This window comes from Styela clava, chromosome 1, assembly GCF_964204865.1.
Source record: "Styela clava chromosome 1, kaStyClav1.hap1.2, whole genome shotgun sequence".
Lineage (NCBI taxonomy): Eukaryota > Metazoa > Chordata > Ascidiacea > Stolidobranchia > Styelidae > Styela > Styela clava.
Window position 1 is genome coordinate 13,458,590 of NC_135250.1, and position 8,318 is coordinate 13,466,907.

Consider the following 8,318-nt stretch of genomic DNA (forward strand, 5'->3'; position numbering starts at 1 on the left):
ATGCCTTAATAGACCAGGGAAAAAATTTTCGTAAAAGTGTTTGAAGTATATTCACTCCAGCTCACCATATTAAATTTTGTGGCAACGCTACCGAATGGCCAAAAACTTAATATGGATACGCATTATCGCAAAGTTACCTTATGTCCAGGCTTGTCCATGGGAAACGTGCCATGAGATGGGATGGGATAACACACCTTTGTATTTCCCATGGGACGCGTGGGACACGAAAACCATATGATTTTCAGGGAAATTATGGTAAAAAATTTCGTTATGGATTTCGTGTCCATATATTTGAGCATAGCTCTCTTGTTAGTTATAAAGAGCAAAACATATTCAGCATTAACAATATCCTTCGTGAAAGGGCTGATGGACACATATATAATAGTTATGAATAAAAAGTTAACTAAGTCCGTTTCTTCGGGAAACCTGCTGACAAAGTATTATTTTTATTATATTGAGTATAAGCTCAGCTTCGGTTTGTCTGTCAAATGGAATTTTTTTTGGTAAACCCCCCAAATACTTTATAATATCAGGATTCGGACAACTATCGTTTTTTTGTGGCTAATGAGCGAATAAGACAAGAATGAATTTTACCAATAAAAAACCGTGTTTTTGTCATATTACCGCCCAATATTCGGAATAAAACTTGCATTACTTTGTTCCAAATTTTGTCAAATTTTCGTCATTGTTGAGAAGGAACTTTTCCCCTTGTGTCTCCAGTAATACTGTTAGTTTAGGCACCAATGCGCGCTAATAATTTTATATGGCAAAGTCTTTAGAACCGGACCGATGTTTATTTCTTAGTATCGTTGGCATGAAATTTAATAGTATCAGCAATTATTCACTGGGGCAATGGTTTTCAAAGGGTGGGCGCGCTTTGCAAAAGGGGCGTAGACAATTTTTGAGGGGGCATGTAGTTAATTAAATCTATTTTTTGTTTGTTGCACTTAATCGTGCATTTTTTGGATATTTACATTCCATCCCTGTCCATCACCGTATTTTCAAGGTATTTTTGAATGAAACATAATATTTGTTATATGTAGCTTATTGCTAGCTAGTTATTTTTGAGTTGTTGCGAGCATTTTCATAACAAGAGTTACATTGTAATCACCACAATTCGTAAAAATATTTTCATAGCTATACTATACTTATGAAAAAAAATTATACTCAAGATATAAGTACCAGTACTTCTTTATCGATTTCTCCTTGAATCCTCCCTTGAAAACGTCTACCTAACTGCTAGAACAGCATTGTATCAATAATAATATAGAGAGGAAATCATTAATTCTAAAACATTGATACTCATTTCTATGTATAATAAATTAAATTGAGTACACACTGAGTTTTGCGGATACAAGGATGTCTATATATCCTGTGTCATATTTATATGTATATTGCCTTTTTTTATTGATAGCATAGTCATTATTTTCTTGCATAGAATTTATTGATTTAATTTTCTGGGCCAATCTGGCTAATCTTATATATGTAATTTGAAAGTATCATGGTCTATGACCATGGTAGTAACCAGTTAACCGTGTCATTCGTGTTGTGTCATTCGTGTTCCAAGCTAGAATTACATTAGCTTTCCAATAACGATGTTATATAAGTAATTCCAACCGAGTGTATCAATGTGAATTCTATACCATTTGGCATTGGTTAACTACGCCATGCAAGCCCCAAAATAAAATATCGTTTCCAGTGGCGATACTGTAACGCAGCAAATCAGCAAATAATTTTATTTAAACGAAAAATTAATATTTTTATTTTTTTAAACTTCTAGTATAAGCTTAGCTACTCTGTGTCCCTGTTAATTACAACTCCAAAGATTGATAAGGACATAGTTTAAAAGACTATGTCTTTAACCAGATCTCTTTTCTGTATTTCTGTTAAATAGCATTTTTTGTGATTTAAATAACTTGATAGTGTCTTAGGTCAACGAAATTTAGTTTCACCTAAAGTTACATGGACTCGGTATACAAATGAACATAACATTGGATTGATTTTTTTTTATGTATTTTTAATATAAGTTTACCTTTGCTTTACCTCTGCCAAACAGCACTTTTTGTGATTTATAAATCCCAAGCTTGATAATGAAACTATATATTTATTTTCAGTTTTCTAAAACACTGCTTGAAAGAGTCATTGCATCAAACAGAATCGACATTGTTAATAGTCTGGTGCATCACGGAGTGACATTGACGCCTATATAGTCTAAAGAGTAAAGAGCAAGTATATATGTAATCTTATAATCTTTCAATTCATATTTTGTCACGTATAAACTGATATATATATCATGTTCAATCCCGCTAGTCAGGAAGAGCTGCAATTATTTCAATTATCGCACAAGATGTCCAAAATATTATCCATTGGGAACCACTACATTAGACCGTTTTCCTTTATCAATTTTACTCTTTCATTTTTGTTTCGCGAGGCGAGATAAAAAGTGTAAAAGTTCCGTGGCCGAAAAAGTTTGGGAAACGCTGGTCTAGAACAGTAGTTTTTTTTACCTGGGTTCAATCGAATTTTTGGTGTTCGTTGGAGCTGTTCCAGGGGTTCGACGAGGGTCCTTCAAATTAACACAGTTTTATATTATAGCACTTTTCTATCACATCGTCTACAAATTATGCAAATTTAGCTACAGTTCATCTCAGACATTAGAACTTACACGTTCAACAACTAATAAATTAGCGATCAGTAGAGGTTGCGCGAGACGAACTCCCAATCCTTTCTCTATGCCTTTGCGCTAGTGGAATTTACCAATGTGTTTAACATTTATCAATGTGTTCTAGGCTCAGATCTTGATAGCCAGGGTCCTTTTAATGTGATTCTTTTAAAGGCGTTGAATTCTTTTTAGTATTGCTTCTAAATTCTTTTCTTGTGGTAGTTGTCAAGTCCGGAGTTTGGCAGGATCCATTCGGATACAGAAGTCACGCGAAAAGGCTAATATAACGATCAGTAGAGGTTGCGCCAGACTAACTCCCAATCCTTTCTCTATGCCTTTGCGCTAGTGGATCCGTATGCATGTAATGCAAGGATGCTGTAGCAAGAATAAAATACCATAATATGCAATTCAAGAGTCTGCTGTGCACACTAACACAAATATATTTCTGTAACGTTTCGTCTGACCAAAATCAGACTTCCTCAGACAAGCAGTTTACAACAATGACAAGAAAAGAGCAATCATGCAGTTTAAATATGGCGATAAATAAATTTGTTTGAAATTAATTGTGACCAAACAATGAAAAAACAATTATTGATATTCAGAAACAGATTGCAAAATAAAAAAATGCGATCGGTTCTCAGCATGGAATAATTGTTCCGCGGCGTGCTTGATTTCACAATAAGTTTTACTAGAACATTTATCAATGTGTTCTAGGCTCCGATCTTGATAGGATCTTGATCTTGATAGATCTTGATAGGAAAGGTCTGAGCCTAGAACACATTGTTCTGATTTTTTTTCGCCAAGTTAGATCGAAACAGCTAGCGAGTCCGATCGAACGCTAGAATACGCGTGTTTCAGCAGTCTTTGGAGTCTAAAAAGCGTGTCAAGGTACGGAAGATTGCCATCTATGACACAGAAAAATATTTTTTTTTCTTTTTAAAAGAGGGGGGGGGGGTCGACCCGCAAAACCACTCCAGGGCTACGCCACTGTGCAATGATTAGTTCACGGGCAGTTGTGCAGTTTTAGCCGGTATGCAATAAATTTTTCTGCTTTGTTAATATATCCAATTCCAATATATCCAATTCATATCTAATTCATCAAATTACATTTTCTGTCATTCATAAACCCAAAACTTGAAATATTTCATATAGTTCACATTATGACATAGTTCGAAAAATTATTGGTACATTCAAATTTTTAACCCCCAGCCGAAATTAGATCAAAATAATTAAATATTTTTTTGAAATTAATCACATTGAGCCACCACAACTTTTTGTTGAATCAAGTTTTTTATATGAGTGCTCGATTTAATGAAATATTCAAATTTTCCCCCGCTAATGTGTTTCATTCTCAATTTCGTTTGCACTGTATATTAAATATTTAAGTATATTACCACAGTTGAAAATGTTTCTTTGGAAAAATGAGATTTCTGAAAACACCCCCGCTCGCTTTAAAATAACAAATTAATAGTTGTTCAGCTTGGATTATATGGTTCGGGTTAGGAATGATTTGAAAATTTGAAATCTGCATTCGGGTGTTTTTTTGAAGTTGATGCTTCCATTGGATTGAATTTAAATCTGTCATTAACTTAACTCAATCTACCCGCCCTCCATTTTAGCCTAATCTCATCGGAAAACTTGATTAGGGCGCTTTGTGCCAGACGCTTCCCGATACGCGTGTGCCTTTCGCTCAGCCGTGTCGCGTTGAAAATGAGAGAAATTTTTTATTTATTTTTTTTTTGAAAGTTTTGTTTTGGTACCACTCTGATAAATACAAGCGAAATCGACTCGACAACAAAGTCTCTCACGAAAGAAAAAATTACGTCACCGTTCTGGCAAGCCCAAACCTTGCTTTTGAAGCAAAGTGAATATTCAATTAACAAAGGGCGCGTGTTTTCGCGAGTAATTTCGAACGAGCGCATTTAATGTTTGTTTATCATTGTGCGGGTAATGATTACTAGCTTATATACGCGCTGAAAACGATTGCTCGCTAGCTCAAATTACTTTCTTTCAAGTAATAACATATTCCTCTGTATATTTCTAACTTTGAAATACTTACAGACATAAAACTCGGAGAATTGAAAATATGATAAAGAGAAATTACGTGCTACCGTGGCCACAAACAATCGGACAAGCATATATCATGCTTGAAAACGACGCAAAAGTTTCTTATTGCTTTTGTTTTGATTTACTCTTTTGACTTAGTGCACGATGAGACGTATACGTAAAGGATATTAACTCTTACTCAACAAACATATTAGGGTCACATTTTTATGAGCACCTAAGTGCTTTCCCGGCATAACAAATTAGTAGTTGTTCAGCTTGGGTTCGGGTTAGGAATAATTCAAAAATTTAAAATCTTATTCAGGGATGTGTTTTTTTTTCTGAAATTAATTCTTCCATTGAATTGAATTTAAATCTGTCGTAACTTAAATGCCCGACTCAGATTTGTGTTTGGTGAATTAGAATTTTTATTTAAATAGAAAAAAATTCTGATAAATAATAATTTATTTCTAAGTCATTGTCGCATTGATGTCTTAGCCGTACAAAAATACATTGGAAAATGCCCAATGATGTTTATTGTTCTTACTTAAGTAAAACAGTAAAGATGGAAAGTAATAATGTTAAGCTAAATATTGGAGAAATGCAAGCAAACGTATCAACAAAAAAGCGCTGAACGTTTCCACGAATTTAAGAAAGAAATGAAATGGTCACTTCTAATTCTGTGATAAAGCGTAATAAATTGGTAGATTTAAAAACACGCAACATGAGGACTTTTCTGTATTTTTCTAGAATTTTCTGATTTTGTCGTATTGATACTGATCAGTTTGTTTTTCATTAGAGCTTGCGAGTACTTTTGCAGAACAATGCTTTATTACACAATGGTATTTTGCGAAAATCTTAAGCTACGTGGTGAAGAGATGAAAATGAACTGCATAATTCTTGTTCCTAATACCATGTTTTATTTATACAAGACGCCCAATATGCTGGATAATGCCTCTGCTACAAATGCCTAGCACTGGTTAAACTTGTGCGTGCACTGAAAAATATACACAAAAGGAAACTAATTCATAATTTAAAGCCGAGATAAAATAATGATTATGAGACAGAATGTGCTTGGGCGCTAAACTGTGTTTGGAAAGACAAAGTTTTGGCGTTGGATAGTTTTAAATTTTGCCGACGGAAATGCTTTGCTTTTATTCATATTTCGTATCACATTAATGAAATTTGAAGCGCCAAAAAATAAATAAAAATACGCTCGTTGCGTAAATGAGCCTTGTTGGTTGTAATTGTGACAAAATTATACTACTTTGAGCATTTGAAAAAATAAAAATGCGGATTCTACTTGCTTTCATGCAGAGGAAAATATGGAATACATGTAAAGAAGAAAAATGTCTGTCCATTCCACATTTTTTTCTGTAGCTCCTTGCGTTTCAGACTTATTCATTTTTTGTTGTTGTCAAGATCGTTTTTGATTTTACAGTTTTTTTTTTCTCTTGGTTTCAAAAAGACCATTTATTGTGAATGTTTACACGCATTTTCTACTTGAGTCTCTTGCTTATCGTTTGTTCTCCTTTTCCCCCTAATAAGAGGTCATCTATGAACTTGTCCTGGAATCACGATGCCATGAAAATATAATGTAATTGTAACTTACGGGTCGTCTTCTGATAGTCTCGTTTTTATTACTTCAACTTGGTTCCAATTTTAATGCTCGATTCAAATTAGAATAATTTTAAGTTTAAACACGTCCAAATATTAACTGAGGGCAGCTAAACTAACACAAATTTCTAGGTTCATTTTGCAATAATATCGTCTGGCTTGAATATTAATTTTTTAACGAATGTTCATATTACTATCGTGTATTGTTTACTTGTTTTATTTCATTATTAATTGAGGTATATTGGCTTTTCATTAATTTCAATTTCGGGTTGGAGTGGTTAAATGAGTGTTCTACCTTCTGCTTTTAAAACAAACATCAATGTCGTTATACAGTCAGTGCTGGTCAAAACTAAATTAAAAGGCTTTCGGTAAAAGGTATCGGGCATCGGTGATAATATTTGGTATCGGTATTCGTATTGATATCGGCTAAATGTAGACTGATATTTCCACGATAAGTAACTTTTTGATCAATTCCAGAATGTCATTAAAAAGTAGCTCGAAATACTGATATAAAAATTATTTTTGCTTTTCACGGTATTAGCCTCGTTAAGTATGAGCAATGCTGTTTCCCAACGGGAATAGGATTACGACCTGATTTTATCCATTTATCAGCCCAACTAATTTGGCTATTTTTGCAGCCCATTTTTTATATTGACATTTTTAACATTACATGGAAATTATGAGGAAATATATCAAATGGGAATTTTTAGATTTGTAAAATACAAAATACGACGTTATAATGGCATAAAATTCTGCGCACGCAACTCGATGTATCAGTTAGATAAAGTGAGTAAACATTTATTTATTTTACCCCCCACAGTAGCCAAACCCGATGAGTTTTCTAACCGAACACCGATATTATTAGCGTCAGTGTGTAATGTATTTAAACCAAAAAACGTATCAGGATTCAAATATTAATTTCTTATTATCTGAAATATGTCTCTTTCAATCTGAAAAAATGTGTGGCATGAATAATGCTTGTAAACTGTTACTTCAACTAGTTTGGACTGCACACTTGAAATAATAATTACATAGCATGTAAATGTCGGCAATTTCTGCTTTAAAATATTGATATCGGCGTTTTATCGTTGTTGTCGGATCGGTATCGGCGACAAGTGGTATCGGTACATCTCTCTTGTTGGAATCTCTAGTATAATGTAATGGACGTTAATGTTATGTTTAAAATAGACATCCATCCCATGCGTTATTGTATCAAATGATATGTTGTAAAACAATGTACTCTTTTACTGCAAACATTAAAAACTCGTATGATATCGAATAGCATCCCTTATTATGCCACAATAGCATGTAATTGGTTACACATACTAATAGTAAGATTTATTTCCTCAGCTACAGACAAAGTTTAATTGTTTTATTCCGTATATATGTTTGATCCGAGGTTATTTTGAAAGTTATCGGCCATTGTACTTTTGGTGAATGACCGTTCATAGACTACTCCCTTTAAGGCAATTTAATCTCCTGTTCGTGGGACAAAAATAAGCATGTTGACGTAAACAAAATCTTGTATCGTCTTGTCTTCTCATATTCTTGTTTGTTTATTATTATTTCGGTATTTCGGATCATTGCAAGTCGGCTATTTAAGAGTTAATGCTTGCATTAGAAGTTTGACGTTTAAGTAGTGTTAATTTAATTGCCGTAAGAAACGGATTGTTTGCTTGTTTTATATTTTGGTTAAATAGGTTCATTCATATTACATAAATTATTAATGTTGCTATTGTTTGCATCTTTTGAAATAAAGTATGTTGTCGACATACTTAGGTTGGACGTAAACTTTAGCAACCCTATACATCTACAATATGCGTTTCGACCTCTACAATAAATATTTTTATCACCACACTATTTGTCGTATTTCATCACATATTATTCGTCTCTCGTACATTGTTCATGTAGATTGGATATTTCATTGCCAGTAATGGACTACAATCATATTCAAAGTTGTGAAGTTGTTAATATTGTGAAACTAGAAGGTTATAAG